Here is a 27,159-nt window from a genome sequence, read left to right as displayed (position 1 = left end):
TCCATAAGGCACTCACATGAGACCCGAAGGAACCAAACTACTTTGACAACGTAGAGATCAAAATATGCAAGTACTTTATGTAACATAAATATTTGATTTCAAGGCCTATTTTTATTTTTGAATTCATTTGAGCACGAAGTGCGTAAGATGAGGTATTGTGATCAGTTCATGGGCAACGGGTGTTGGTGTGCGTTTCTTCAAATGTAGCACCTTATCACTCTGGCTAATGCCTCAGTCACAAATAATCCGGTCGCCGGCCGATGTGTCCGATCTACAGGCATCGGGAAGTCTTGAAACGTCGGAGTCATCCGCCGTCCGATGAGTGACACAGTTTAAAACCTTAGTCACAAATAGGCACCTATCACCGTCCGATCAGAGGCCGACGTTTTTTCCGCTTATCGGGCTGGCGCCGGTCGATAATCGCACTGACATCAGGTCATTTTGTAGCATCGAGCGGAGTCCGGATGAATATTTAATCTCACATTTTGTTTTACCTGCCATCGGGCTCGAGAGGAATCGATTTGAGATCGAAAAAAGATCGGACGATCAACGAACGGTTATCGCCTGACGTGCGCCCGACATCGAATTCATTGTACGTGTATCATTACGAGCGCCGTCCGGCGTCCGTCGGGCATCATGCGGAGGCCCTACGGCAATCAGACGGCCGCCGGCCGATGTATATGCCCCTGGGAAATACCTTTAAATTTGCCGATACACGTTCAATGAATCCGATGTCGGGCGATCGCCGGGCGATACCCGTGCGTTGATCGTCCGATCTTCTTTCGATCTCAACTCGATTCCTTCCCGGGTGTAGTTTTAAGTGAGACTTAAATTTAATCCGGACGCCGCCCGATAGTACAAAGTGACCCGGTTTCCGTGCGATCATCGGCTGGTCGCCAGCACTATGAGCGGAAAAATACGTCGGCCGCTGATCGGACGGTGATCGATGTCTATTTGTGACTGAGGTATAAGTTAGAATCTGGATCAATGGGGCTTAAAAACGAGATCGCCAGCTTGAATCTTGCAAATGCATAAAAATCCTTGTAAAATGAAGAAGGCAAATTTATTACTCAATCGTATTCAAATGCAAACAGATTTTCCTGACATAATCTAGACAAAGTTCGATTCTTGGTAACTGTTGTCCCTAAAGTAGGTCATCAGGTCTGTTAATAAAATTCCGTATTATTGTTAACTTTTTAACTCGTTACCTCTCTCTTGAAGCCCTATTTATGACTCTGTATTTACGAACTGTGCATTTCTTGTTTTAAAGTATAGTTGTGACGATTTTATACATTTACAACGACTACCGACTAGCGTACACGCAGTTATTTACAAAGAAATTCAAACACTTTTGACTAGCTTAAATCGCCTTTAAAATATAAACAAGAGGGCCATGGGCCATAAGGCACTCACATGAGACCCGAAGAATCCAAACTAGCCTGACAACATAGATATCAAAATATGAAAGTACTTTATGTAACATAAATATTTTATTTCAAGGCCTATTTTTATTTTTGAACTCGGCAGACATATCGTTATATCGTTTATCTTCCAGAGGTTCATGAAGATTAGGCAAATGAAGTGGCTTCTATGGTATAAACATGCCTTTTATTTTTCATAGTGACCTAGTTTTGGAACATACATGACCCAGTTTCAAAATCAGCCGAGATGTGATTAGGACAAATGTTCTGAACACGCTTCATGAAATTTGACTAAAAATGTGGCAATTAGTGCGTCAACAAGATTAACTATGTCCATATAAGAAATACTGCTTGCCCTGCACTTTTTTCTTACAAAGAACCGTAACATTTTTTTTAATTCAGTCCATATATCATAACAACAAATGTCATGACCAAGCTTCATACTGATTTAAGACAAAAATATGACTTCTAGAGTGTTAGAAAAAAGTTTTACTATATAGGGGTAACTGCCCCGCATTCTGGCGTGCAATGTTTTTAACAGACGGAATTATTTTTCAACGCGCCATAGATATCCTAACAACTGATATAACGAAGTTTCACGAAGAATGGACTAAACATGTTACACATAAGGACAACTTTAGTGGCCATGTTTTCCAAGGAACCGGAGCAATATTGGAACTAGCAAAGATATCACTTAAACACATGTTCTTACCAAGTTCCAATGCAGAATGGTTTAACAAGATTTACACTAAGGCGATAAAAGGTAAACTGCCTCGCCCTTTGACGGCCATGTTTTTCAAAGACCTGAAATCATTTTCATGAAGATTGGGTAATACCTTCTAGAGTGTTTGCAATGTTTTTCTATAGCCATATAAGGAAATCTGCCTCGCTCCCTGGCGGCCATGTATTTCTAAAGACCGGAATCATTCCTGAAATCATCTGAGATACTATTGGGACAAATGGTCTGACCTAGTTTCTTGCAGCTTGGACAATTAATTTGGCATCTATAGTGTTAACAAGTTAAATGTTGACGACGCACAACGAACAACAGGCGATAACAAAAGCTTACCATGAGCATGTCTTGCAATATAGTGTACTCGCTGTACGTACAGGACCATTTATGTTTACACATCTTTCTTTTAATCTTTTCAAATTTATGCTTAGCCGATTAAAACTTAATTGCTACTTTAGTATCAAAAGTGTTCTATTTGATATTTATTGGATATTCGACTTGTCCTCGCATTTCTTAGGAGGCGTTACATGTTACATTTCAAATGATTATCATTAACAGTTTTGTTTTCCTGATAACAAATAAACAATACGATTTTGTATTGAAGAGATGGCAAGTATTCCTCAACCTATGCGCAAGGCCCCTTATACCGGGCTTTCGGCCCCGTATTCAGGTCAACTTGCTTCGTATCCCGGAAAGCCTTCCTTGTATCCAGGAGCTTTGGCACTGAGCATGATGTACGTTTTTTCCCACACTAATCTGTCACATGGTGCAGGATCAACGGGATTTTCAGAAGTTTACACACGGGCCGGAAAGAATGTAAACACGCCGTTTAGAACTTAAATTTGCAAATATCTCAAGTTCTTGAAATACAGTTGCAAAAAAAAATGGTGCATGAAACTGAAGTTTGCGCCGATATCTTAAGATTTAAGAATACATCCTTGAATACGTCTGAAATATGTGCCAAAATGTCACGCTGTGTGGTGCATAACCGTGTAAATGAAGGCTGAATAAATCGAAATTTAGGCAAAGAACACAGGCATATTAAATTAAGTGATTCTTATGAATTACACATTGTAATAAGCAGCTTAAAAACTGTTTTTTTAATGCACTTGTTGACATTCTTGAGGGAAATCGCTTTAAAAATTAAAGCAATTAAAGTTTAATTGTGAACTCCACAAAGTCACGTGATCCTGCACCCTGTATATGCTCATGATTATCGTTTTAAAAGACGTTTTGTGTGCTAAACAGGTTATATTTCAAAAGAGAAAGGTATGTAAGTATATCTCATGCTAAATTGTCAAATATTGTGTGTCGCTGTGGCGTATTGGATATGGTGTCCGGCTAGCAACCGGGAGGTCATGGGTTCAATCCCACCCGTGTGAGCGTTCTTCAGATATCTCTCAAAGACACCAAGTACTGGTTCTTGTCCAAGGAAACGGACTCCAGAGAGTGTTTCAAATGAGCATTAGACTTTCGATGCAATCGAGCTAGAATAAATATGTTTAAACTAAACGTGTGTATCAAACGAGTTTTCTTTATGAATATCTTATGTCCGCTTCACCTTAATTACAATAAGAAAGTACAAAATTGAATCATTGTGTTAGCATTTTACAAGATTTCATTGTGCATGTTGACAGCTGATGCAACATAAAACAATGCCTGTGGATATAAATTATTTTTGTTCATTGATATACTTTAACATTAAAATTCAATGGCTTATATGTATCAAATATTTCTGAAATGCTGTGCCTCTGTGCGAACACACATTAGTTTTACGCCAGTTGCATTGAAGGGATATTTTTCTTAATTATTAAATGAAACGTGCGATGGCAGTACTTGCCTTGATATATGAAACACGGTGACATGGTTCTTGAACGTAAACCAGCAACACAATCATGTAATCATGTTTTTAAAACTTTAAGAGCACGGGCGGGATAGTAACTCAATGCGTGAAATGTATATTATTTGATGTAATAAATAATGTAACATAGTTAAGGAATTCCCACCGGAAAGAACTTAAATACAACATTGTCAAACAACATAAAAAATTAGTGAGCGAAAGGTATTACAGTACCACAACTGGGGACTATATCCTACGTTTCAAACAGTTCCAGACATGCACCTATAATTGTTTGTATTATTTTCTTGTAGTTTTGGGGAAATAAGTTGTTGATTACTCGAAACAACCTCCGTACGATTGTGTTTATATAACGCCGGGGAAAAGTCAGTGCGTTAATTCATCAGCGTCCAAAATGACGTGACGAACGGAAATAACATTGTAGCAGTCTGGTAGGACAAACAGTTTACTGCCTTCTAGTTTGAAGCATAGTGTTGACGGTTTGTTTATACCACCCAATTCTCCATATAGTTTCCTTGTCTCACCAGTATTCGTATTCAAAAGAACAAGGTTGGTGCTGTTTCTTCCGCAAACAATTAACTGTCGTGTGACCAGAACGGTCATACCGCATGGGCTGATGAGATCCGGGGTGCAAAAAGTACGGAGTAGCTCACCGGACGGGGTAAGCGCACTAAGCATGTTGTTGTTATCATCAGAAACATACATACTATCGCCAAAGACAACGAAGCGACATACACTAATATTTACCTCATAAGTAATTGTTTTATCCAACTGTCCCATCTTTGTGAAAATATAGATCTTATCACCATTTTGACAAGAAACAGAAAACTTGTTGTTAGTACATACTATTTCTCTGTATTGACAACAAACAGTTATTCGGTTGTTGAGGACACATTTGTTTTCGTTGTTCATGTTAATTCCGATAATTTGTATCTGGCAACTATATGGGTATGATATTGCAGCTTCTTCTTTTCCGACGAGACACATATCCCAAGGATTCCGTGGTACCGATATACTGAAAATTTCTTTGGTACAGGTCACATCCAACAGTTTCACCCGTTTGTGTAAAAAAATACCAAATTCTAATCATGTTGTCCGACAAAGTAAGATTTCCTTGCAACGCTGTCTGTTTATTTCTGTCAACGACGCATGCTGAGATTATCCGCAGCCCAGTAATTGTTATCTGGTTGTCTGTATTGATGACATCGCCATGTTCTTAAAACATTTTGTTTCCTACAGTTAAATATTTTAATCCGTTGATTAATGGTTTGGAATAATTAACGGAGGATATAAAACATTTTAAAGAGAATCACATAAATACAAAAAATATATGATGCATTTTTACATACAGTTATTTTCCTTGTAATAGTTGTGCTCTGATTTTGAAGTGAATTTATACAATATTGACTCATGGAGATAATACATATTTAAATGAATGCGTTGTACATACGCAAATCTGAAAGTTGTTGACTATTCGTGAGAATCGATGGGTCCACATCAACTGAAATCCTAAGAGTCGTGGACGAGGTTTCCTCCATCTTATCCCTGGCCTTCTTTATCTGACTGACTACAATGGAATCGAACTAATTGTTGACAAAACACTGTTACGTCTCCAAACAAAAATTAAATTTGTATTACGACATGTCATATATGACACCAACTATTGCGTTAATAAATTAGCCAATAACGTGAGTTTGGTTTTGACTGGTTAAATAAAAAATAATCCTCCATGTCACAGATAATTAAATTCCTCGCGTCTCGAACTGCATAGTGATAGAATGTGTATGCGTATCAATGGATGAATTAATCGTCTTGTTTTAAACGCATATTTCATAGCTTGCTAAGAATATTTATAAAAAAAACAGCGACATATGTGCATGCTCAATCAAATGACATGAAATGTTATGAATAAGCTTTCAATAAGCAAGTTGTAACATCATTTGTTAACGCCACTATCTTATTTAGGTCGGTTCTCTGATGGCGAAAAATTTACGAGCACTGAATATGTAATTATAAGCCTCCATTTACCACTAATAAATTAAATCCATATTTGAATAATTCCGTTCTAAACAGAAACTCATCAATCACTTACTGATATAATCAGCACATCTCACAAAATACTTTTCATAGATGTCAACTCTTACTGCCAACTGTTCTTGGCTTCTATCCTTTCTCAAGAAATCTTCAACGGCTTTGAATCTTTTGGACATAGTTCCGTCTAGGCATTCAATACAGAACTTTATTTAGTTTTCCAAAGTGGAGCATTCTATATTTCAGGCCAAGCATGCATTCTTGACCTCCTGTTTCACAAACATATAATGGTCAATGGAATGTTCAGACTAATACCAAATGTATATCGATCCTGAAATAAAGTGAACTAATAAAAGTAACTGAGAACATTCCGAAATAATTGTTTATTAAAACAGTATTTTTTCTCAGTCTTCTCCACCCCCATCCCTTCGATTTAAATGAAAATGTATTTTGTCGGGTTACATGAAATGCCAGTTTGTTTAAAATGTATGTTTAAAGATAAGCGTAAATGGCAAAGGTATGCGTAAGTACTTGTAAACCCTGTATGAAAGCAAACTCACTGTGTTCCCCAAAATTCTCATTTATTGGGAAGACATGTTAAATGCTATACTGCTATGTAATTTGCTAATACCACGTACACATGCCTCCAAAGGCTGACAGCAAACATATGATACCACATCCGGATTGAACTCATTTTCCAACATCAAGGCAAAATAAAGAGGACATACTTTAACTAGCATATGAATAATGTACTGAGAGCTTTACCGTCTGTTCGGGCGTCAAACATTGGCGTCAGCAAAGCTTGTAGTTGTCTAATATGTTCTTGAGAAGGTATGAAATTCCTAACAATTCCATTGGCAACTTCCACAAGCCATTCTGATACCGCTTCATTTTCCGAAGTGTCTGTTACATTGATTGTAATTTTCAAACCTGGTGCCTGTATTGTATATGACACAGACCTCGTCATTATCAATAAGTGCATTTGCCAAATTGATAGTAGAATCATTTCTGTATCTGAAAACAGAAACATTATTATGAAATCGCACGTTTCTTTCCGAATTATTTGTTCTACCAAATATATATACTCCGAGATAATTGTGTTGAAGGCAATATTTACTTTTTAATAGCGTTTTAAAACTGAACTGATATATGATTTTGAGCACGTGTATTTTGCTGTCTCTGAATGGTCCAAACTATACAATCGTACGGCACTAGTATATCAAGGACTGACGATGACACGAACTGAAAACGTTGAACATAAACTTTAAAACGAATATGTCTAAAATTTGGAACAAATTAATAAATGGGAACAATTATATGGAATATTACAAAGGTTATCGATTATGTTGAATTATCTGGTGTTAAGGCGTATCATTCTTTACGTCCTCTATCCTTTTTTCAGACGATTGTTGTTCCAACATCAGTGTTCGTACATTGTCATCTATGCTTTCCGAAAATAGTATAGTATAAGTGTTCCAACTGAAATGTACAATTAACTAAACGTAGATAAAATAATTATTTCGTTCGCAATTATACAATTAAAATGTACATATACATGTATATCCAGTTGTTATAGGTATATGACTTTTACGTATTTGATAGATGATAAGTGCATAAGTTAAGTTTCGTACCGTATAACTAATAACAAGTAATCATATTACCCGTGCAGCGATGTTTCATTGTGTTGAAGAGTCACTTCCCATCAGCAATGAATGTTCGCTCAGGAATACCTGCGTTTTGCTGCACATGTCTTGAGAAGATTCTGTTCGTTGTTTTAAATTCAGTTTTTGTTTTGTTTCCATCCTTTTTAGTTGTTGAAGTTTGTTCATCTGAACGTCAACGTCATCAGAAGACTGCTCTAAACCTTGCTCTAATGTCGCACTTGCCTCTCTAGTTGCTTGTAATGTCTGTTCAATGGCAACAATTTCTTCTGTCCTCGTTATCACAACGTTGTCATGCTCAAGCTGCATGATCAATGCAATATGAATAAACGATATTTATCCGTAGCAGTGTGTAAGATATATGTTCACTACATGTAATTAAATTTCTGGGCTAAGTGTGCTCACCATTTAACAGGACTGAACCACCGATGCTTTGAATTGACCGTTCCAAGGCGGTGACACTTACTTTATTCAATTTAAAGGAGCCTAATAATTTGGGTTGCCTGCCACATAAAATTGATTACATAATATAAATTATAAACCAAATAAGGTATAATGACCGTCATGCTTTTAAACTATTTCGTATATTTTGACATAACAAACTAACATTCCTGAGACATTCATTCGATGACCAAGTCGTTGTTCCTGTCAAGTTATTCAAACCAATTATAGTCATCAGATGCATTACAATGATTTAAAAAAAATACAATTTGATGCTAGGTTTTGAAATCTTTAAGAAGAGTGGATAAAACCATGCCTGTCAGGTAGTTTTCAGTTGAGCTAGTTTCTTTTTGTATTTCATTTCATCGTTATTTAGAACGTTTTAATTAAACATTTCTAATGCTATTGTGAATTTAAAAATTAATATGTTCACTAAAATTCAATTTTCATTATTTTTAGTAGCTCTTTACTTTGAGTTACGATACTAGAAGGTTTATTTTAATTTACACATTCGTGTTTTTTTTTAATTAATTCTGTATTGTACATGCCTTTCAATCGTTTTAAGCGTTCCATCGCGAACTCCATAACTTAATTTTTGTATCGTTAGATGTTCTGCTGTATGTATTGTACTGCATAAAATAAGTTAATAAGGATACTACTCCTAATAAGTTCCGATATTTGTATCTTTAGTCTCCTTTAAAATTCCATTACTAATATTTAAAAGAGCTTGATCACAAATTTTCGTATTTTTGAAACATATGTCATTAAATATTTGTACTAACTAATCTATACTGTTTGTTTAGTCTTAACTATTTACAAAAGCAAGTAAAACAGTAAATTAAACAAGACGTGTTTGTGAAACACTATGTGACCCCCAATATATTTGACCTTTGACCTTGAAGGATGACCTTGATCTTTCACCACTAAAAATGTACAGCTCCATGAGATACAAATGCATGCTAAATATGAAGTTGCTATCTTCAATATTGCAAAAGTTATGGTCATGTTAAAGTTTGACGCATACATACCAACAAATAGACAAGCCAAAAACAATATGTCCCCCAGTATAGACTGGGGGACATAACAATAGTGACATATCAGGTACTCGAATATGCAAATGCTTGTACGCTACCACTGCGCCGCTGTGGCTTTAACAGTTGAACGCATTTTTAACGCACTTACAGTATTTCACGTTTTTTCCAAATTATCGAGGAAAAGCGTAACAAACGTTCTATTATTTTGCCAATTTCGCATGACGATTATACATTAATGATCCAATATTTTAACATTTGTTTAGTCAGAAGTGTTTATTTGCTTGTTTAAAAATAAGGCATGCATTCTTTTGTTTAAAGTGTTGTGTATGTGGGTTTAAGACAACGCTAGAACATCGGTCAGTTTGGTTGCTATTTTAATACTACAATGATACAGCGATAGGCATGCAGCAATACAACAATGTAGGCGGGGCTTATCATGACTGACATGATCATTATACATAACAATTCTCCCCTTCTAAATGTGCTGATCATATGAGTATTCATCAAAAATAAATTCATACTACATATTTAAAAAATAATATGAATAATCAGTTTAATGAATAATCAGTTTCAAACATAACATGTCTTGTTCAAATATCAACTCAGTCATTGTTTTTATCTAATTTACTTTGAAATTACGAATTAATTGTTCATTATTACATATCGCTACTGCACAATGTTATAAATTCCTCAAAGCTTATTAGCATTCACAAGTACCAAAATGTCCGAGGAAAAGTACTGCAGCGATAAATCTGATCAGTTACAAATAAATACAGTCGTTCAGGCTGCCGCCAATGTCTCAATGGATACCGGCGCTCCTTAATTAATTGCTCATTTGTTCACAGAGAATCATTTTGAGAATCAATTTCATTTGTATCTTTGTTCTCAAATAGAACCGGGTGATCTGACATCAATGGGCTATTACACGGTGTCTCGGTAACAGACAGCGGTTCGCACTGAAATAGGTTTGTTTCAATTTCATTTGAAACGTTTTGCACGTCCGTAGCGCGAAGCTGATCAATGTGTCTTCTCCACACTGTATTACGGATGTCCACTTTGTACATACATGTAGGTGGTCCGTCGCGTGAAACAATAGTGCCCTGTATCCATTTTTCCTTAGAGTTAGGCCTAAAATCTCGGGCAAGGGCACTCTGACCTAAATCTAGTTCGCGAAATTTATTTCTGTCTTAAACTGACATTTTCATTTGCCAGTCATTCACGTGCTGCTTAATATCAGGTTTAAGCAAATATAACCTACTTCGCAAATCAAGACCATTTTCGCTGGTGTTTCTCCGGTTGTAGAATGCGGCGTGTTACGATATGTATGCAAAAAGCAATTCAGTTTCTGGTTTAGGTCATCCGTTTCGCTGTTCATTGCGCGAATGCTAGATTTGAAAGAAGCATTGAAGCGCTCCACAAGACCATTTGTGGATGGCTAAGCAACCGCAGTCCTTATATGGAGAATTCCGTTTCTTTTCATGAACAGTTGGAAGCTTTCAGATGTGAACGTACTTACATTGTCAGAAACAATTTGCTTCGGTAACCTATATCTTGCAAATACGGTTCGTATGACTTGAATTGTTCTTTCTGTGTTTGTTGTATAAATTTCAATTACCTCAGGCCACTTAGAGTGAGTATCAACCATGACTAAGAACATTCGTTCTAGAAACGGACCCGCGCAATATACGTGTAACCGCTCCCAGCAAGAGCTTGGCCATTCCCACGGATGTAATTGGACATGCGCTGGTAACTTCTGCTGCATTGCGCAACTATTACAACGTTTGACCAAACTTTCAATGTCGGCATCAATCCCCGGCCACCAGACATAGCATCGAGCTAGTCCTTTCATCTTTACAATTTCCGGATGGGTAGCATGTAACAGATCGAGAACACGCGTGCTTAGTTTTATGGGAATAATAACCCTATTTCCCAACATCAGACACCAACGATGAAGTGTAACAGTATCTTGTTTCGGCGGAAGTAGTAGCCTTTGAGTCATGGGTCATTTGCGTTTGCAGCCCAGCCCTTTTTGACGTATTCTAAGACGTGTGACATAACTGGCTCGCGCTGCGTCTCGCGGCTTATTCGCGAACTTGTTACAGGGAGTTGCTCGAATTGTGAAGTGTAGAATACTTCTTCTATATCATCAGAATTATGATCATGATTCGGCGCGGGTAGTCTGGACAACCCATCAACATGTGTATGCCGTTTTATGCATTTGTACTCTACCCGGTATATCGTAATCTGTGTACGCGCGCACCACTTGTTGCGGCTATGCTTTTGCTTGGACTGAAGATTGATAACAGCGGCTGACAGTCTGTTACGAGACAAAATACCCGACCGTACAAGTAGGGGTTGAATTTCTTTACTGCCCAAAATATAGCCAACGCTTCTCTATCAATCTGCGCGTATCTTTGCTCGGTATTGCTTAATGACATTGACGCGAAAGCAATAGGTTTTTCAGAACCGTCTGTCATGACATGATACAGTATTCCCGATATTCCTACCGGAGAGGCATCCGTTGCCAGTCTAACTGGTAGATCTGTGTTATAGTGTGTAAGCACGGGCTCAGAAGTGATCAGCTTTTTCGAATTTTGGAACGCGATCTCACATTCTTTTGACCAAATAAACTTTCGATTTTTTTCGAAAGCATCGCGTTTAGTGGTTTAATGACAGTCGCGAGATTCGGCAGAAACCTGTGGTAGTAATTGAGAACACCGAGATACGCCCTTAAAGAAGTAACATCTTTAGATGTGGGTGTATCAATCACAGAATGCACCTTGTCATTACACTTCCATAATCCATCTTTGTCGATCTCGTGTCCACAATACGTAACTCTATCCTCAAAGAGCACGCACTTGTCTTTGTTTAGTTTTTTAACCAAACTCGTTCAAACGACAAAGCACTTTCTCGAGGTTATCCAAATGAGACTGATCACTGTCACCTGTCACGATCATGTCAGTAAGTATGCATTGCACTCCAGGTATTCCTTGTAGTATCTGGTCAATTGTGCGTTGCCAGATTGCGGGAAGTGACGATATTGTACCGATACATCCATTGATGAGTGTTAATGGTCAACAATTCCTTGCTGTCGTCGTCGACCTCAAGTTGGAGATACGCCTGGTGAAGATCCTGTTTCGAGTACTTCTGTCCGTGCGACAGATTTGCGAAGATGTCCTCGATCCTTGGTAGGGGGTATTTGTCAACTTTAAGTGCTTGGATGACTGTCACTTTAAAGTATCCACAAATTTGAACATCCTCTCCGATGTTTTTCAATACTGAAACGATTGGCGTTACCCATCTGCTGTTATTTACCTTTGGAATAAAACCTTGCCTTTCAATGCTGTCGAGTTCACGCTCTATTTTTGGTTTCAAAGAGAACGGAACTGTCCTTGCTTTCAAGAATCTGGGCGACGCGTCTCCTTTCAATGTTAACCTGGCTGCTTTTGAAACATGTGCATTGTTTTTCATAATTGTATTAAGTCTTTCTTTAACAATATCTTTCTCGATCATGTTTACGGGAACAATGCGTTGCCAGTCTAACTTGATAGCCGTTAGCCAGTCTCTCCCGAACAACATAGGGCCAGTGCCTTGAACTACACAAAGACGTAATTGTGTTGATTGTCAATTCTACTTTACTGGTACAACCTTGGTACCTTCTTGTTTAATGATTTCCCGGAGTACGTCTTAAGTACTGACTTTGCGGGATCTAGTGGTACATTTCCGAACCGTTTTCGGAAATCAATTTCCGACAATAATGTCACTGTCGATCCTGTGTCAAGTTCCATTCTGAATATATGTCCGTCAATTTCAGGCGACACTGTTTTTTTTGTTTTCCCTACGGTTCACAGAATTAATAATCAAAACATTGTCATTGTCTGTGGTGTTCATTGCACAGACGTGTTTCCTCTTAAGACATATTTTCTGAATGTGTCCTTTTGTCTTGCAGAAGTGACATACGTCATTTTTCAACCGACATTTTTGCGACACATGGTTGTTCTTCCCACAATGAATACAGTTCGGTATGGAAGTAACTTGCACCGTTTCCTTTTTAGGCGTTAATCTTGTCTTTGTGTGTAAACGGTAAGCAATCCGGTGTACACTTCCGGTAGCTGCCGACGACTGAAGTTCTGCGGCGTCCTTGGTCGCTGTTTCCATAGCAGTAGCAATTTCTATTGCTTTAGCGAATGTTTGGTCAACTGTTGAAAGCAACTTCCTCTGTGTTGTTTCCTCACGAAGACCGCAAACAAATCTGTCCCTTAATGTGTCGTTAAGGTTGTCGCCAAAGTTACAAAATTCAGCCAACTTCTTTAATGTCACTACATAGTCCTTGATACATTCCCCTGTCGCTTGATTTCGTTTATGAAATCGAAAACGTTCGGCAATAATCAGTGGTTTGGGACTGAGGTGAGTGCTAAGCAAATCACACAGTTCCTTGTTCGTCTTCTCCGACGGCTTTGCCGGTGACGTTAAACTCCTGAGAAGACAATATGTCCTTTCCCCTAGGAGGGTAAGTAATCCAGCCACTCTATTTTCATCTGCAATATCGTTCACAATAAAATATTGCTCCAGGCGTTCTTAATAAGATGTTTCCGTGTTACCCTCAAACGGATTAATACTTCCTATTAACGTTGTTGCCATGATTATCATAGATGTAATATCCAGAATTTTATGCACAATACTTCATTTTGAAAGAAAGGATACAATTCCCGAAATAAAAACTCTGCTCAATCCTCGTCGCCAATTGTTGTGTATGTGGGTTTAAGACAACGCTAGAACATCGGTCAGTTTGGTGGATATTTTAATACTACACTGATACAGCGAGAGGCATACAGCAATACAATATTGTAGGCGGGGCTTATCATGACTGACGTGAGCATTATACATAACATAAAGTAATTACAATTTTGCGAAAATATTCGTTTCAACAAATTGTGAACAATGTCCTTTAATACGTACAAAATTAATTATTCAGTTGCCATAGCAACTCCATTTTGCTATATTTTAAAATTGGATTCGAAGGTAATCTCTACGTTTCCTATAAATAAAATATTAAATATCTTCTGCACACTTACATTTTCCAGTTTCATTGCATTTTCAATAAGGAATGGACTGTCACGGTATATTTCGTGTTGCAGCAACAACTTGAAGCTGGACATGGACTTCTTGTAATCTTCACTGGACATCGAACAGGATGTGCAGAAAATCTTGTAACGATCGTCTAAGAACTGGAAGTATTTAAACTCATCAAAACTAAAGTAGGGATAGATCTAGGCAAAACTATAAGAACTACCTGAACAGGATTTCTCTAACTGGTATTCCAAAGTTTCGCATTTATTACAATAAGTACCGTTGTTTTATACACATGATTATGCGTTATGTATTATATCAATAAAGCAACATTATTTATAAAACATATGGGGCGCTATTACTGTTCCCTACCTTATTATTCAAAAGGCTCTTCGCATGTCTGCATTTCTTCGGGGATTTAGAAAAAATGCCAATAATGTTTGCGTTTGCATTCATCATAAAAAGGGAAATAAGATGTTGCGAATAAATAGTAGGAAATATTGGTCGTTAATGTTTTGCGAAGAAAATGCAATACAAACTTTTAAAACTAGTATATTAGAATACATTTTATTGTAATATCATCAAAGCTTCATTTTGCTACACTAACATACCTGGTTTAGGATTCGTGTATCGTGTTCATCCAATGTGTCTTTTATACTTTTGTTAGTTGTACATATCTGAATCATCGCCGTTAAATCTAATAGCTCAAAAGCAGGCACATCTATATAACCAGGATTTGATATGTAACAGTTTATTTGTTCACATGGCCTGTTACACAATCTTTCGAAGTGAACATTTGACCACGTTGGATCTTGCATAGCATGATCCCGTGTTAGGAGGTCATATACAAGTCCACATATACCCTGTGAGGGACACTGTATAGTGTTTTCTTTGGTAAAATTACATGGGCTGCATCTCAGTCTGAATATACATTCGCCTGCCGCAGCGTGAAATGGTCGCACGGTTTCGTGATCACATGCTGTACATCCCGTCGCGACGTTCCCGATGTGTCGTTGCAATTCTGCTGCATTTGTTTGAAATTGCACCAAAGACATCTCTTTCACCGCATGCAGAATGACAGCAGTTACATGTTTAATTGCCAGGCATTATTTGATCCAGTATCTCATATTTTCTTCTATTACTTCTTCGTCCATTTTACTTCAGTAAAGGTAATAGGGTTGATGATATAGAACTGTTAGGCGTGTACACAACAAGCTCAACACCCGAAAAAGTTATACAGTAATTCCACACCGTTTAAAAATGCGATATGATGTAATAATGATGTAAGAGCTGTGACGTGCTATGAAATAAACATGTTTTCCCTTATTTTTTATTTTAAAAAATTTACATTGTCAATTTTATTTACGGAAAGGTTCACAATTATCATAGAAAAAGGCAGTTGATTTCTTATTTCAATTATTGCAATGTAATAACAATACACGTCATTTAATATGTCTTCTGATTTTGAACACAGAAGAATTATTTCTTTTTGTTCAACTACCAGCAGTTCGTTAACATACATGTTTTCATGTGCATGACTATTTAAAGCGGTTAACTGTACTGCAGTAAGGCCGGCAAAAGATAGCTGCCTACTTGAATATAAAGAATAAAGCGAAAGCACCGAATTACCGTATATATAATTTCATGACCGAATCAACATTTCTTCTTTGATTGATAAAGTTTTCTCAAAAGCACTTCATTGACAAAAAAATAATAACCACTATACATCTCTCTACAGTTATCATCATAATGGTGTAAACTACCTATTATTACATAAAAAGTGAAAGGGAGGAAACTGTTTCTATTACTTTCGATATTAACGAGTATTTTTAAACTCTTTGTTTCTTTTTCAGAAAGCCTTGTCAGCTAAATAATACATTATGATTTAACTTCATATTTTGTTTCTGAATTTAAACTGTAGCTACAAAAGATGATATTTAGTATTTTGCAGTGCTTGATATCTTGATCTGTGCTTAATAAATTACCTGGAAATTGTTACTGCATATGCATAAATAAAAAACATATTAAATAATTCTTCAAAAATCATTCATAGCACAGTAAAAGCGTAATATATTTAGCCATGCTCGAAATTGCCCATGTTGTCATTGACAGCGTACTCACTTGCACCGTTGTTAATTAAACTTCCGTGTTTTTACCAGTTCATTAAAGCGCGTTGACCACCTTCTTTGCACACGCACATACTTAAAACTAAAGTTATTTTGGACAGGTGTAGACGTATTTCGCCAGTTTTTAAACGTACGGGCAAGCACCGAAGTATAACGAAAGTTTTGCAATACCAAAGCTTTTTTGAACGCAAGCAATTGATTTCTGGCACAACAATGATTCAATAAACAAGTTGATACCCCGGTAATTACTATTATTTAGCTCGCTAAAATATTACAGTTACATCGAAACCTGAAGATAAAAAGGCTGCTAGGTTCCCTGTATGATCTGGTCTAAAAAGAACACAGAAACATAGCCAACGACTTTCCTTCGAATGTATTTAATTTGAGATTTGCTGCTAAATGTTGTAAACATATTTCATATCGATATTTGGCTCAAAAAGTGATAAAATATAAAATGGTTCCATTGATACGCTTATCCAATTTTCTATGTTTCCACGTTTCAAATTAAATTACAATTTAAAATGTATTATTTTTCTTTCATCAATGAATCTGTATTAACCAAATCAGAATTAGGGCATACACTGTGTTAGATTATAATTCATTATCGTGGTTTGATGGTACTTGAGTAACCCAAACCCAACCGCCTGGGTCGGCCACTCTAATCTGAATTGTTGTGGATTAGCTCCAACAAAATCCTTATGTGGACAAGTTCGACATGTCACGAAATGTAATGAAATTACATGTCATGTAATTCAAAGCAATACCCTCGCAGATACATGTGGTACATTGAAGATATTGATGGAAATATTTATGCTTACATTGAAGATATTTATGGGAATATTTATGATATCAACAGGTATTGTCGCCCTCAAATTTGCATGAAGTATAAAGCATGTATTTTGAAATCCTTCAAAGTGTTATTTACGTTGACTGTTATAGTAAAATATTAAACATGTTCGTTTTTTATGCTTACACTTTTTTTGAATTGACAGTTTAAATTCGGCGACCTCAATTAAAATCATCTTAAGGTTGATGTGTCGTATGTATTTTCCAGTCTAGTGTCAATCGTGATACATCGGCTATCTCGGATTCCTCCGTAAGATAGGCCTCGTGGCTAACGGTCGCCATATTGCCTTGTATTACTACTTTACTACCCAAAAGGTTGTCAGTCTATTGTTATGAGGCTATATACATGCGCGTTGAACTAGCGCCAAACTTTTTACCGAAACTTTGATATTAAGAGCACTATTAACGTTCATTTGTGTTGCAATTTGACCTATTATCCAAGTGATTTACTTTTCCATTATTATTTAATCACCCTATCAACCAATTTTTAAGATGAAATTACGGTGTTTACAAAACCAACCAAACCGAAAGTGAAACTGGATGCATTTCGTTTCGCGATGTAAACATTAAATATTTGTTCAGTTTGAGGAAGCGAATCGATAATAGACGTTGGAATATGTATGCAATACAGACTATCATTGCCGATTGTAGTACTGGCTAAAAAATACCTTTTATGACAGGTCATGTATAGAACGTTAATCAAATAGTGACCATAAATCACTACAAATGTCTGGGTTGTTCATTAACCCATTTATGCCCAGTGGACTCTCCCATCCTTCTAAATTGGATCAATTTGTTTCCAAAAGTAGGGGTGTCTGGTATATTTATTTCTATATTTAGAATATTTCTTACAGAAATTTCTTTAAGCAAACAGCGCAGACCCAGATGAGACGCCGCATTATGCGGCGTCTCATCTGGGTCTACGCTGTTTGCAATGTCCTTTTTTTCAGGACGCTAGGCATGAATGGGTTAATATTTCACGTTTCTGATCTAATTGCCTGTATCTAGTTGTAATTACCATGATATTGATAAAATTAAAACGATTTTTTCATAAATTAACATTACATGTTTTATTTTTATCATTTAGGGAATATATAATTGTATCATTATCATCATTAAATATTCTAAAAATGATCTAAATTATCATGATTACTTTAAAGTAGAATTTTTAAATTTTACTCATTATTTTTAATGAATTTGCACATTTGCTTGATTCAAAATAAAATGTAATAATAAGGGTTTCAGTTGTTAGTTTTAACCCATTTTTAGTTCGATTAAATTTAAAGTACTAACTACGTACATGTATGTGAAATGCTCTTGAGTTCGTTTCCTGGGCCTAGAACCAGTACTTGGGTGTCTCTTGGAGATTTCTTAAGAATGCTCCCACACTGGGGATCAAACCAGTGACCTCCAGATCATTAGGTGGACACCACATCCATTACACATCAGCGACCTTTAATTAGTAAATTACTTTAGTATTGCAGCATTATACAATGTAATGTTGCTACATATTTTTGGAAAATGATTAATGTGCAGTACTAAATAAATCTAAATGCATACAATTTTAATTGTGTATATTGTGTGATTATTAGTTACAAATTCCCTTTTTACAGGTATACTGGATTATGAAAGACTGATAAACATAAAATTGACAACTCATCTCCCCAACGATACTTTGTGTGGCTCATTCTCAGAACAAACCCATAGTCAGTGAGAAAACTACAGTGTAAAAAGACCACTTGATTGTGACAATTATGGCTGACCAAGCAAATGTTATCATTTAAAATAAAGAAAACTTCCAGTTCAATATACATTTTATACCAATTATGACATTGGCCAACACAGAAAACAATTATAAGGTTGATTTTCCCAAAATTGACTGTTACAATTGGATACTGTTTTAAGCTTCACTCTACTTTGTCTGAAAATAAAAGTCCTAAATGATGTAATAGAAACATACATATTTAATTTTTAGTTTTACAAGGATATATATATACATACATATATATTATAATATCTTTTTATCAATGGTCAATCAATTTAAGTTTAACTAATATATACATACACATTTTATACATGTGTATGCTTTGATTTTTTTCTATTGAAGCCAAATTAATATCCCATTAGATAGATAGATAATATCACAGCAGTATTCCTATTTTGTCTGCAAGTACTGCAGAAATCATGGATTATTATTTTACTGAGTCAGTCTTAATCTTTATATTATAACTGTTAAAACAGATTAAGATGTGCATTTATACAACTGAGGATGCATCAAGATTAAAAAATGGTACATGTATAAATTAATAAACAATCAATAACAATCAGAAACTGTGCATTTTTTTCAGTATTGTGTGAAAGGATTTGAAGTAATGATGTGTTTTTGAAATATGATTTATGTGAATTTGAATAAATATATAAAATTTAGTGATTTTCTCAGACAAAAACTGTTAATTACATACTAAAGTATTCAGAATGTATTATTGTAATATTCATTCGAATTTTTTAGTACAAAAAGCACTTTTCCCTGGCATTTGTATTTATAGTAATTGCATGATTTATCATTCTGACAGCATTTATAAACTGTGTTCATGCAAGCATGAACACGGTTTCATTTTTTGAGTATTTAAACAAGAGGGCTATGATGGCTGTGTATCACTCCACTGCTGAAAAAAAAGGCTGAAACAAATTTCTCTGCATGTGCAAATACTTAAATATAGGCCCTATTTAAGCACATGTACACTTTTGTGACCTTCTGGGCTGGGTCAAATTTAACCCCAGGGGCATAATTTGAGAAAACTTTGTAGAGGACTACTATATCTCACTACATACAAAATGTGGTAGCCCTAGGTCCTAGAGTTAAGGACAAGAATATTTTTAAAGTTTTCACAAAATAAGCAAGATATAAGCGTATGTAATGTTCAATTTTGTGACATGCGGGTCAGGATCAAATTTGACCCAAAGGGCATAATTTGAACAAACTTGGTAGAGGTCTATAAGATGTTACTGCATACCAAATTTGGTAGCCATAGTCCAAATGGTTTTCGACAAGAAGATTTTTTAAAGATTTCACAAAATAGGCGCTTTAAAAGCGTTTATTCAATTTTGTGACCCCCCGGGGCAGGGTCAAAGTTGACCCCAGAGTCATTATTTGAACAAATTTGGTAGTGGTTTATTAGATGTCACTACATACCAAATTTGGTAGCCCTAGGCCCAATGGTTATGGACAACAAGATTTTTAAAGTTTTCACAAAATAGGCCCCATATAAGCGTATGTTCAGTTTTGTGATCCCGGGCAGGGTAAAATTTGACCCAAGGGGCATAATTTGAACAAACTTGGTAGAGAACTATAACATGTCACTACATACCAAATTTGGTAGCCCTATGCCTTATGGTTAAGGACAATAAGAGTTTTAAAATTTTCACAAAATAGGCACTATACATGTATAAGCATATAATTGATTTTGTGGCCCCCAGGGCAGGGTCAAATTTGACCCCTGGGGCATAATTTGAACAAACTAAGTAGAGGGCTATACAATGTCACTACATACCAAATTGTGTAGCCCTAGGCCTAATGGTTATGGACAAGATTTTTTTTTAAGTTATCACAAAATAGGCATTATATAAGCATATGTTCAATTTTGTGACCCCCGGGGCAGGGTCAAATTTGACCCTAGGGATTAAATTTGAACAAATTTGGTAGAGGACTATTAGATGTCACTATATACCAAATTTGATAGCCCTAGGCCGGATTGTTATTGACAAGAAATTTTTTGAAGTTTTCACAAAATAGGCCTTATATAAGCATATGTTCAATTTTGTGACCCTCGGGGCAGGGCCAAACTTGACCCCAGGGGCATAATTTGAACAAACTTGGTAGAGGACTATAAGATGCCACTACATACCAAATTTGGTAGCCCTAGGCCCAATGGTTATGGACGAGAAGATTTGTAGTTTTCACAAAATATACCCTATATAAGTATATGTTCAATTTTGTGACCCCCGGGGCAGGGTCAAATTTGACCCCAGGGGTATAATTTGAACAAATTTGGTAGAGGACTATTAGATGTCTCTACATACCAAATTTGGTAGCCCTAGGCCCAATGTTTATGGACGAGTAGATTTTTAAAGTTTTCAAAAAATAAGACCTTTATAAGCATATATTCAATTTTGTGACCCCCGGGGCAGGGTCAAATTTGACCCCAGGGGTATAATTTGAACAAATTTGGTAGAGGACTATTAGATGTCTCTACATACCAAATTTGATAGCCCTAGGCCCAATGGTTATGGACGGGAGATTTTGAAAGTTTTCACAAAATAGGCCTTATTTAAGCAAATTTTCAATTTTGTGACCCCCAGGGCAGAGTCAAATTTGACCCCAGGGGCATAATTTGAACAAATTTGAAAGAGGTTCACCCCAGGAACATTCCTAAGAAATTGGACCAGTAGTTTAGGAGAAGATGTTTAAAGGAAAAGTTTATGCATGGATGCACGATGGACACATGACCTTTGGCCAGTGGAGCTAAAAATCAAATTAAACATTTAGTTTTGATGTAAAATCAGTTTTTATATGCAAGTGTCTATTTCACTTATACATTAAAACAGCATATTATTCATTATTGAAAAGAATATTCCAAGCTTGATGTCATATTTCAACTTTGCATAGTGTAGTTAATTGAACATTGTATTGAACTGTATGGGCAGCTATATTTTTTAATTTATGTATGTTGTATTATACACAATGCATTATTTCTACCACAAGTAGACCATATAAGGCCTACTGCTACTAAATAGGCACTGGTATGAATTTGACACTGTTTTTGATGCTCATACAAAACTTTAATTATTACAACACTTTAGTATATTAAATATTTTCAAGTTTTTTTCAACATTTTTTGCAAAAGAAAAGAGTGTCTTAATGCATTTGAAAATATACTTAAAACAAACTAAAAATGCATTTTAACATACCTCTTTCCTGGTAAAGTGTATTTGGGATGATAAAAAATACACTTGAAGAGTATTAATGCTGGAAAAATGCAGAAAAAAATACATTTGTTTCTGTTAGAAGTGTGTCTTGTCTGCATTTTTAAGTGTAATAAATACATCAAATGCAGATAAATACAATGCCAATACTGTTACATGTATTGTAATGGACATAAAATGCACTTGTTCTTGTAATTAAATGCTTTAGTGAATTGAAATAACCTTTTATAACGTTTTTAACAATTAATAATACCTTTTTATATAAATTTTCTTTTGAAATGTGACACTTAATAGATTTTTGCACCACTAGTAAGAGATATAATTTGTGCTCATAATGCTTTATCATTACACTATATAATATCATTTGTTGTATGAAAATTGCCCGTAAAATTCATGTGAAAGCTCAAGAGATCAATAGCAGCGTGCTATACCCTGCTCCTTTTTACATGACTTGATGGTATTTAGTCCCCAATTCTACATGGCTAAGGGAAAATTAATGTGCAGATTTGACAAATAAGTCTTAACTGGGATCCAATAGGCAGACTTTCATATTACTTGTATTTAATTTAAATCATGATCTGAATTGCTCTTTGGCAAATCTTTGTTGGTCACAGTAGTCAACTGAATTTTGTTCACTTTGTAGTGATTATATTTTCTATATTTATCAGACAACATCTTTCTTCAAAAGTTTAACATGATTGCTTGGTTAATTTAGAAACAAGATCAATGCATCATAACATAAAATGAAAATTTGTGTAATAGTAAAAATGGCATCAAAAAAGCACTAGATTATCTGCCTTAAATCTGAGACGATGTGTTGATGTATTGGAATTTCTCATAAATAATGTGTTCCATAGTTGTATAATTGTATAGTCGCATGCATGAGTGGTGTCAATGTCACAATACCAAGTAAAGCCTATAATTTACTAAAACAATTTGAAGTTGATGTGTGTTTTTTTCAAGATCTGTTATATATAATTATATATACATGTACATGTATATATATATTGTTGAAAAGTTAACATGCAATAAGTTTACTGTAATTAAGTGACAAATAGTTTTACTGATTTGGTTGGATGCATATATGCAGTTATATCATGGTTTGTGCAGAGGACAGTAGCAAAAACAAGGGCTGTCTCCGTATGATGACATACGCCCCCGATAAACGCTTTAATAGAAGTTATGAGCATTTTTCAAAACCTAAACGCCGACCCTAAGTTCAAGGTCAAAGGGGTCAAAATTTGTGTGTGTATGGGAAGGCCTTGTCCATATACACATGCATACCAAATATGAATGTTACATCTGAAGCGACAGTGTTGCTGGCATATTTGATGCATTCATCTAGCTATAAGAAGGTCCCTGTTTTATCCCCACTGGCACCGAGTGAGGGTTCTCAAAATCTTTAAACAATATGAATAACTACATATAGGGTCAAGAGCCTTGTTGATATGGGGGCTAAACACCTGAAATCAAAGCGACCCAGGTTAAAGGCCGAGGCAAAATAAATAAACCAGAGGCCGCATGAGCCTGCTATACTCTGAACAAGTATTGTTTCTTCTCAGAAAACTGGCTTAAGTGTCTTACTAAGCTTTAGACTCTGAGTTTCAGTGCACTCAATCTTAAATAAATTGGTCAAATTAAATAATAATTTGTAAAAAATAAACATTCTGCACAAATTCAATTATTTACTTTACCTGTGTGCATGAATCATTTCAGTCTTGATGGTTAGTGAACTATGTCAAAAGCACCATATCTATGAAACACTTGTATTTTGAATAGTGCAATGTTCCACAGAAATGATGCTGATGATAATTCTACACGATGATGAATAATTAGATATATTTCTAAATTCCATTTCCACCAACAATTCGGTTATTCCTCTACCAGTTCACATGCTTCATACACAGTTGAAAATAACACTATTTCACTCAACAACCGTGACACATGTACTCAATTTTTCAACTTTTCGCAATTAAACTTGTCTTCTACTGTTATTGTTGTTGTTGTACTTTTTAAAGTAGTTCGAAAGATGGCGACCATTAACCCAGAGATTGATTTATGAAATAAATCGTCTGCTGATCCAGAGTGGTCTAGTGTAAGCAATGGATCATTAACCTCAAAGAATGGTATTTTGGTTGGTGATGAGTATCTATTCTTATAATACATCTGCGGTTTCCATTATTCTCATGTGAAACATTATCTTTTTTTACATTTACCTGACGTTTAATTTCTTAAAATTTTGGGAGATCGTTTTAATTACATACTCAAAGAGAGCAGAACAGATGATTGAGACTATATTTTTTTCGCTCACACATTATATGTATCATACCACAAACAGAGCATATTCAAACCTTATTGTTGTCTCATTCGTATACATACATACATACTTATACATACACATATACAAATATTCACAAAAAAACATGCATACGACTATTCTATTGAAGAATTTTAAGAGCTATACTTATTCAAGATTACATTACTTCAGGACTATTACATGTTTTCAGTATTAAAAGTTAGGCGACCATCGCTAATCGTTAAGTAACAACTGTTATAAGACTGATGTATTTGTAAAATACTGAGAGTTGTAAATCGGGCCCTAATGCGCGTATAAAAAACATTATAAAAACCGTATATCATCTAAGATCAGATCTTGGGTGAACTGATTAGCAATCATTACCTAAACACAAATAAAAGTAAACATGATTAAGGAAATTACAATGCCATTATTTACACAGGAATAAAATACGACGTTGTAGAATATTAAAACAGGTTTTGGCACAATAACGTATAATTCCAGTATTTGTGAAAAGGAATATCAATTGTTCATTTTTAATCATTCTAGCAAATGTATTATCTACAAGCTTAGCCTTCTCAAATAAAGAGTGTCTTATGTCATCGTACAAAAAGCGAACAAAAAGTACATGGCTTTCGTCTTCAATATTACCACAAAACGGACATTTTCGATCAAGTACACTTAAGCTCTCGTAACGCCCTGTTTCTATGCGCAAAGGAGCGACACCGCAGCAAAACTTGCTAAATGCAGCGCGATGTCGTGGGGGCATAATAAGTGTGCAATACATCTCGGTCTTGTAATCATTTTTAAAAAGCCAATACGTACGCAACCTATTACCACCACGACCAGAAGGGCCTGTGGCACTATTTGAAGATTCCAGCCATTCTGAAACAATTTTTTCTTGCATCTTGCTAGTAACTTTAATGACAATAGCATGATTTGGAATTGAAAAACTAATGTTACAATATTGTTGTGCATCACAAGTTTTTTTAACATATTATCAACATAGAAAACCCAGTTCTTGCATGATCTTTTTGCTGCATATGCAGTGCAAAGTGCAACTCGTTTATTTACTTTACAGTCAAGCATATTAGATAATCTAGCCCAATAAATAGTAATGGATTTCCACCATCTGATTTTCGGGGGCATCCATCCCATTTCACCCGAAACCGCAAAATTTGGCGTATATTTGCCGACACCTAAAAAGAAACGCATGGCGCGATACTGCACGGCATTAATACACGAGAAAGAACGACAACCCCAGATAGCAGAGCCATAACAGATTGTAGGCCAAACTGTAGAATCATATAGGTGTGTGATACGTTATATGGAAGACCACCAGCAGATTTACATTTAGCTATAAGAAGACCAAGAGCCCGACTTGCACTTTGAGCAACTACCTTTGCAGTGACATTGAAATCTAAGTGCTCTTGAAACGTAAGTCCTAAATACATATATTTGTCAACAATAGTTAATGTATGATCACCAAATTTGAAATTAACATATGTTTTACATAAAGATACATGTCTAAAATGGATAATTTGACTCTAATTGCTATTTATATACATATCGTTGGTGCTACACCAGTTATTGAGAGCATTTAGTAAGTAAACAAATGCAAATCATTTTCAGCTAACAAGACAATATCGTCTGCATATCTCAATAAACATATTCTATCAGATATATTAATCAACGCCAATATCAAGCAATTCAAGTATATAGCTAGGTCATGTATGTATGGATTAAACGAAAGGGGAGATAATATGCAGCCTTGTCGTAATCCAGACTTTAAGTAAACCATTCTGTGTTTTTGGAGTTAACTTTTACACATGAATATACAGAAGCATATAGATATTGTACAGCACTTAACATTTTACCTTTTATACCAATGTCATGAAATTTGTTCCACAATAAGCCTCTATTTATATAATCGTATGCCTTTTTAAAATCAACAAGAATATTGCCAAGCAATATATGTCCCCTACCGGCTCCACCATTGTCAGAAATTCCACCTTTGTCAGAATATTTTTTTATTTATTGCCATAGCAACCAGAATGTTTGACGTAGAAACAAAAATGAAATGACGTGCATAATGTCCATATTGCCATCTATCCATGTTTCAATTTTCATGAAAATATATGAAGAACTTTTAAAGTTATCGCAGGATCCAGAAAACCACAATTTTCGGCAGTATTTCTAGTCTATTTGTTGCCATAGCATCCATAATTCTTGACGTAGGAACAAAATGAAATGACGTGCATAATCTCCACATTGCCATCTATCCAAATTACAAGTTTCATGAAAAAATATGAAAAACTTTTAAAGTTATCGCAGGATCAGGAAAAGTGTGACTGACTGACAAACTGACAGACAGACAGAGCGCAAACCATAAGTCTCCTCTGGTGAAACCGGTAGAGGACAATAAGAGCAGCAAATCTAGATTGTTTACGTTTCTCTCTATCATCAATAATGTTTGTTAAAGTAGACAACATATCAATTGTGCTTCTTTTCTTTCTGAAGCCATTTTGTACATCAACAAGAATATTTTGACTTTCAGCCCAACTACTTAATCTATTATTTAAAACCGAAAACTATAATTTATAAACAGAACAAGTTAAAGAAATTCCCCTAAATGATCCTTGGATCCATACTTGTTGAC

The 27,159-nt window shown here is 35.6% G+C and overlaps 1 long non-coding RNA gene and 1 pseudogene across 1 annotated transcript; one reads left to right on the top strand and one right to left on the bottom strand.

The window, feature by feature from the left end:
* LOC127834880 (polyubiquitin-C-like) overlaps nt 1-27,159 on the bottom strand; it is a 321,474-nt pseudogene that overhangs the window by 173,960 nt on the left and 120,355 nt on the right.
* Nucleotides 17,444-19,648, top strand: LOC127834920 (uncharacterized). The gene is made up of 2 exons (XR_008028286.1): nt 17,444-17,901; nt 18,835-19,648. It is a non-coding gene; the product is annotated as an uncharacterized LOC127834920 (long non-coding RNA).

Source organism: Dreissena polymorpha, chromosome 6 (assembly GCF_020536995.1).
Source record: "Dreissena polymorpha isolate Duluth1 chromosome 6, UMN_Dpol_1.0, whole genome shotgun sequence".
Taxonomy (NCBI): Eukaryota; Metazoa; Mollusca; class Bivalvia; order Myida; family Dreissenidae; genus Dreissena; species Dreissena polymorpha.
The sequence above is the reverse complement of the archived record's forward strand: the minus strand, read 5'-3'. Positions and strand labels throughout refer to the sequence as shown.